Here is a 6,796-nt window from a genome sequence, read left to right on the forward strand (position 1 = left end):
GACATCCCATGCCCTTGCCCCTCTCCCTTCTCACAGGGGTGGAAGCCCCAGCCCAGTAATTCTAGTCCTAAACACCTGTACAAACATCAGCTGCCACCTCCGTCCAACTAAAGTGCCAAAGTGCTGGATGCGCCCTGCCTGAAAACTGCCCCCATATCTTCCTGGGTTTTAGAATAAGTTCACTTTGACCATAGTGTACAAGGACTAAATGATCTAAATGCCAATTACCCTCTTCTGAGCCTCATTGCTTTCTAGCATCACTCCCCTGCCTGCCTTCCTGCCCATCCCCACCCCCACTCACAGGTACAGACTCTACTTTCTAACCACGTTGACTGAACCCTTATTTCCTTGGATGCTCCAGGCTCCCACCTTCCATATACAGTTTTCTCTGACTAGAGAAGACATTTATCAGTCCTATTCCCAATTTCTACAAACCCCTTCTTAACTTAGGTGTCACCTCCCTTTAGAAGTGTCTCGATTCCTCAGGCCTGGATTGGGTGTCCCTTCCCAGTCTCCTCCAGTTGCTCCATGTGGGTAGGGACTGTGCTTACCTTGCCCACCAGGTATTCTTGCACCTCACACTGGTCCAGATGCTAAATAATTAGCAGTTACATAAAAGGACGGGGACATATGATGGGCTGTGTGCGCTGTAAGTAACTGGCAAGGCGGGTCTTTCTGTATAGATCTGAACCATCGTGTTTGTGTAAGTGGAAAGTGTTCATTATTGTGGATGGACGTGCCTCTGGGCAAGGCTCTGGGGGTGCCCCCTCATCAACCACTTCAGGAGGCCATGGTGGCATGTGGCTGGGCCTGGGGTCAGGAACAGCTTAGGCACAGAGTTCAGTCAGGAGAGAGCTGCAGCAACATACCCACCTCCCATCTATCCATCCAGCTCTCCCCGCAACCCTGCCAAGAACAGCCAGGAGCGTCCATTCAGGCATGATGAAACATGTGGCCATTTATTCCTGGGGAAAGGTAAGCCCCTTAAAAGCCATCAGTTTTATTCCACTATTGTATCCTCAATGTCTAGAATGGTGCCTGGCAAATAGGTGCTTAATAAAGATCTGTTGTATAGATGGCTGCGTGGATAAAAGCAAACCTGTACCCCTAACTGGTGGGGAGAAGTAAAAAATAGCAACATTCCAGGATCAAAGAAATGGTGGGAAGGATCAGAATGCCCCTCAGGGACTGTCTATATGGGTGCTGGTAGGAAAAATAGATCCCCGTGCCCACCACTAACAGCACTAAGGTGTGCGGGAAGGATGCCAATGCGTGTCCCACCTCAACTAACAGCAGAGTCTATTAAAGTGAACACCTAGCCTATTGACAAGGCCATTCTCTCACTCTCTCCTAGCAGCCCAGGCTCTCAGTGACAGCAGTCCTTTCTTTAGAGCAGCATGTTGCATTCTGCAGATCTTTTTCGGCTCTTTTCTCATCTTTATCCCCCTCACACACATTCAACCCCCATTTTGCAGATGAGGAAACTGTGAGCTCAGGACAGAACGTGTTGGAACAAAGCTCGGGTCTTGAGCTTGGGGCAGCCTATGACACCAGCAAGCGGCTGCTGCAAACACAGTCTAGTCTTGCGGGGGCAGGGCAGACTCTAAGGCCTCCTGGGTCCAGGTACAAAACAACTGGGAGTAGCAGGGGCTGTGATGAAGCAGAGGCACATACTCTGCACAGTGCTACACAGATGTGGCAGGCCCTGCCATGGGGCAAACTGGGCTCTGTGCTGCTTGGTCTCCCAGTTTTCCTAGAGAAGCCAGGAATCCAGATTTTAGAATTAAGTTTCCTGACTTTTAACACATTATACTGGGTAGATCCATCCTCTGTTGAACGATATTTATCTCATTGGTCATTGGTGTGGCCCATCATTATATCCCAGAGCCTAGCACAGGACCTAGCGTCCACCAGGTCTTTGACAGATATTGTCTAGGTAGATGGATGGGTGGATAGGTGATTGAATAGATGGACAGACAAATGGATGGATGTGTGATGGATGGATGGATGGATGGATGGATGGATAGATGAATGAAGGGTTGGATAGATGAATGAATGTTAGATGAATAGATAAACAGATGGTCAGGAGAGAAGCAGAAATGAAAAGGGAGAGAACGACTGTGTGATTGAATAAGTTGGACAGTCCCCAACTCTGCTACCAGAGCAGAGTGCTCAGTGGAGGTACCTGGTACTGGTTCCTCAATTACAGTGCAGACATACCTATCAGTTACTCAAAGGCTTCTTCCAAACTCCCCTAACTCCTCCCTAAGAGCAGGCACTCATGTGACACCTACACACACTCCTTCATCACTGAAGAGCTTGGACCAGGGCTTGGGGTTGTGTCAGTGCATTTGGGAAGGAGGCATTGTGTTATCTCTCCAAATGTGACAAAGCGGCATGACCCGGTTTGTCTCCATGATTAATGAGAGAGAGCAGAAAGGATGCAAATATGTGAATTTGAGAGTTAGGTGGACCAGGGTTCAAAGCTCAGCTAGCTCAGCCATGTACTAGCTATGGGACCTTGAACAAGTCCCTTATCCTCTCTGAGCTTCAGAGTTTTCGTCTGCAAGATGGGATGATAATATCTACTTCATACCATGTTTGTGAGGGTTAAATGAGATGATAGAGCTTGGTTTATAGAAGACAATCAATAAATGTCAGTTTCATTTCATTCTATTCAACTGTCCAAGTGATATTATGAAACAAAGACTTTATAGGAATAAAAATGTTAATATTAAATTCACTCCTCAAATTGTTCAAGACCAAAATTTAAGAATCAGGAGGTTCAGATGTCTATCAATGGTGAATGGATATACAAAATGTGGTATTTACGTAGAATGGTATGTTATTGGAAACACTGTGCTCAGTGAAAGAGAACAGACATAAATGGTCACACACTGTATGATTCGATTTATATGAAATATCTAGACTAGGCAAAATCACGGAGAACAAAGTAGATTAGAGGTTATACCAGGGGCTGGGGTTGGGGGGAATAGGGAGTTATTGCTTAACAGTTATAAAGTTCCTGTTTGGGGTGATGAAAAACTTTTGGGAACAGACCGTGGTAATGGTTGCACAACGTTATAAATATAATTAATGCCACTGAACTGTACACTTAAAAATGGTTAAAATGGAAAAATATTTTACCACAATAGAAGAATTTTTTTAAAAAATAGGAAATCTTAGCAGAGTAACAATTCTCCTAGTTTGCCTAAAAAGGAAAGAACTACATGACCTTGTGTTGTATAAACGTTAAAAACTTTCAGAGTTAACTAGATGAAGGTGCCTTTTGCCCTTTGAGATCAAAATGTGTTTTCAGTTTATGAAATGAAATTTGGAAACATGACCTAGATGTTCTGCTTTCTGTAACTTGGGAGCAGGAGAGAGGAGAAAGATGAAAACTAAGCAGGCAAGTTACTGCCTCTGGAAGAGAACCGAGTATGGAACAGGTTTTTCCCTCTCCAATTAAGATATACATGTATTCAGCCCACATGAATTCCAGTGGAACATATTTTAACAGGGACAACAGTTTGGTCCCAGTAGTCTACCCCGGGGCTGGGACAGGCATCGTCCCCTTCCCCCGGGAGATCATTTGAAAGCTGTACACACCCTAACCCCAGTGGTCCAGCAAGGACACTGAGGCCACTCACAGCCATCCTCAGCCCACAAACTATATCCACGAGTCTTTTGAGAAAGAGTATACCCAAAGGTAGGCAAGGACAAGGAGCAGTGCTGAAGGGCAGGATGGAGGCCGAGGGCTGTCAGGTGACATGGCTAACATCACAAGTCGTGATCCAGGCAGGCACCAAGCACCCAGACAGGGGTACCATTCAGGCACCAGAGGCTGCTTATAGGGACTGCCACTTCCATCACCAAACAGCATCCTTCCCTATATCTTGCAGTCTCCTCCGACCATCCAAGAATAAGAAGGTCCATTTTGAACCCTTGGACACCAAGTGTGGCTTTCTCAGTACAATCGTGGCCCAGAGACAGGCTCGGTAATGAGCCATACATGCCTGCCTGTATTTTACGTCCCTAGCACAGCCTCCTATCTGGGCTCAGAACTGAATTTGAAAAAATTCCATGATGTGGACAAGTTCTGAGCAATTCATGTGGCTGGCGCTGAAGATGGTTCACTGGAACCGGCCCGGGAAGGGCAGCTCTGTTCTTGTTTAACTCTCCTCCTCTGTGTCCATGGAAGCACGAGGGCGGGTGCTTTTATGCATTTTCTTTCATTTGCTGCCATGCTTTATCAGTGCATATAATTATTTCCATTACCGAACCAGCAGCATGTGTGAAATTCAAACCGACAAACCCAGAAAAAAATAAATGAGACTTTGAATGATGTACAGTGAGCAGGAAACTTTTCACAGTGTGATCAACACGTGTCCCAGATCCCAATGTCCCTAGGACTGGGCCACACCACGACACTGTGCTGTCACTGAGGTATGAGGTAGGTGGACTGTGAACACGGCTTTCACTCGCTGTGTTAGCTATTTCCTGAGAACCTCTCCTGCCTATGACAAGAACTTCGAAATGCAAACAGTCATGGGAGTGAACATCAATAGGAAAATTGGTTCTGTGTCATATGGTTAGGATCCCTGGGGAGCAACTGCTTTTAGTAAGGCAGTATATCAGTCAGAACTTTTCTCTCCAAAGGTTGGAACGAGGTCAAATTAACTTTAAAAAAAAAAAGAGAGAATGCATTGCTTCTCTTGACTGAAAAATCCTGAAAGATACAGGTATGGCTGGATCCAGGTGCTCCACTGACAACCTCAGGATTCACCTTCCCCAACAGTGTCTCTGTGTTGGCTTTATTCATGGTGGGAGGGGGAGGGGACATCCATTCTGTGGTCCCAGAAGCTCCAGGCACACATTCCACTAGCTCTGCAAGCCCAGTGGAAAGATATCCTTTCTATTCTGAAGACTCTAGGAAAAGTCTGGAATCTGCTTTCTTTGGGAGCTGGAGTAATCAGAGAGGGCCTCCTAGAGGAGGTGAGATTGGGAGGACCTGGAGGACAGAGGGCAGAGGGCAGATTCTGGGCTAGAGGATGAGAAGGAAAGGTATGTAGGTGGGAATGGGCACTGGAGTTAACATCTGTGGGTTTCATCTTCCCAATGTTCTTCCATGTTCTTTTACTAGCACCCCAAGTTCCTCTTCGAGGCCACCCCTTTGCCATGCTCAGCCCACATGGGTTTGGTGGGGTTGATCCTATCCCCTGACTCGAGCGTGGGCATATGACCCAGGCCTGGCCAAGCAAAGCCCCACATCCTCTCAGCTACAGTGACAGGTTTGGGGGACACATGGCTGTTACCCAACCAGTGGAAGTCCTTTGTGGGATCCTTCTGGGACCACTGGGGTTGCACAGCTGGTAGGATGAGGGCCTGGAGCTGGCAGGAGCCATCACTGCCTCACAGGGTAAGAGCTGCCTGAGAATGAAGCCAGAGGCAGGCAAACTCACCAGGAAGATGTCAACTGCTTCTGAAACCAGAATTTCCCAAAGCCCAATAAACCTCCTTTGATGCTTAAGCCTGTTTGAGTAATGCTCCTGTCACTTGCAATAAAAGGAGTCCCCATGCAGACATGCAGTTTCTGGGGGGCCGTGAAGGGCCTGTCTATGAGTCTATAGTGAGGTGTTTCTGTTTCTGAGTTTGGGGGCCAATAATACAGAGGCGGGGGCAGGTCAGGCCGGCTACAAAGGGCTTAAACTCCAAAATGTGGGTTCAACCTCAGAGCTGCCATCCAGTGTTCCCTTGGCCACATGGGAATGATTCAGTCACTGCTCCTTGGACTCCTGTTTATTACATTAAACAACATGCGACATGGCTGTTATGTTTACTTACCCTCAGACTGCTGCTACCTTGTTCATCCAAGTCCCCCAGACCAAAGTGGGAGGAGAGGGTCTGCCCAGGCCATTTAGAGGCAGTCGGGGGAGGGAGGGACTGGTAGGAAGTGGGGTCACACTCCAGAGGGCATCTGTGCAGGAGGGGTCCAAAGCCAAACTGGGAAAGATGGTGGTGCTGGTCACCGGAGGTAGAGCCCACACAGGTGGGACAAGCAGGGCCTGGGGAAGGATGCGATGAGGAGGCCAGCTGGATGAATAGAGTGGCCGCGAGGCAAAGCCAGTGGGCCTGGGCCAGTCATTGGCTGCAGAGCATTTCCCTCTGTGGGTGAAGGAGCTTGTGGACATCCTTAGGGGACCACCAGAGAGACAGCTCTCTAAACATTTTCACAAACACCATCCTCTCCCAGCCTCCTGTCTGCCAATAAGAGGAACCTTGGCCTCTTCCACTTTCCCATCCATCTGTCCTGAGATGAGCGGCAGAGCCTCTGTCTCCTGGCCCTGGCGCCCACCTCGGTCTGCCACCGGAAAGGCTCTGACTCGGATTCTATTCCAGGAAGCGGCTAGTATATCACGAGCTTGCACCAGGCACATCACTGGGTACAAACTGTCCTTGTGACTCAACCAACTGGGGTGAGGTAGGGGAGAGGATGCCTGACTTCTGCAAAGAGCTGAGACAGTTGTGTGTCCCCGGGGGGCTACAACCACCGTACCCACTTACGGCAGCCTTCCACATCTCCCCTGGGACCTGACCACCAGCTGCTGCTCAAAGTCCTTGGATACTGAGGGCTCAGGGCTCCTGCCACACTTCTTTGCTGCAAGCCTGGGACGCTTAAAGGCAGCTCAGCCCCAGTCAAACACAGCTTCTCATTCCACAGATATAGTATAAAAAGGCAAAGGCCAAAATGAAACATTTCCAGGATTTCTTAGACATTAAATAGCTCCTCAACCAC

At 48.2% G+C, this 6,796-nt stretch overlaps 1 protein-coding gene and 1 long non-coding RNA gene across 14 annotated transcripts in view; both read right to left on the reverse strand.

Annotated features, from left to right (window-relative positions):
- The window catches only part of COL23A1 (collagen type XXIII alpha 1 chain), a 283,264-nt gene that overhangs the window by 236,853 nt on the left and 39,615 nt on the right, over positions 1-6,796 (reverse strand). The window lies entirely within an intron of this gene.
- Positions 1-6,796, reverse strand: part of LOC120616587 (uncharacterized) — a 16,027-nt gene that overhangs the window by 4,531 nt on the left and 4,700 nt on the right. The window contains exon 2 of the long non-coding RNA XR_005656626.1: positions 2,312-2,318. This is a non-coding gene — a long non-coding RNA (uncharacterized LOC120616587). The remainder of the gene's footprint in view (positions 1-2,311; positions 2,319-6,796) is intronic.

The sequence above is a fragment of the Pteropus medius genome, unplaced genomic scaffold (assembly GCF_902729225.1).
Source record: "Pteropus medius unplaced genomic scaffold, Ma_sr-lr_union100, whole genome shotgun sequence".
NCBI classification, from domain to species: Eukaryota; Metazoa; Chordata; class Mammalia; order Chiroptera; family Pteropodidae; genus Pteropus; species Pteropus medius.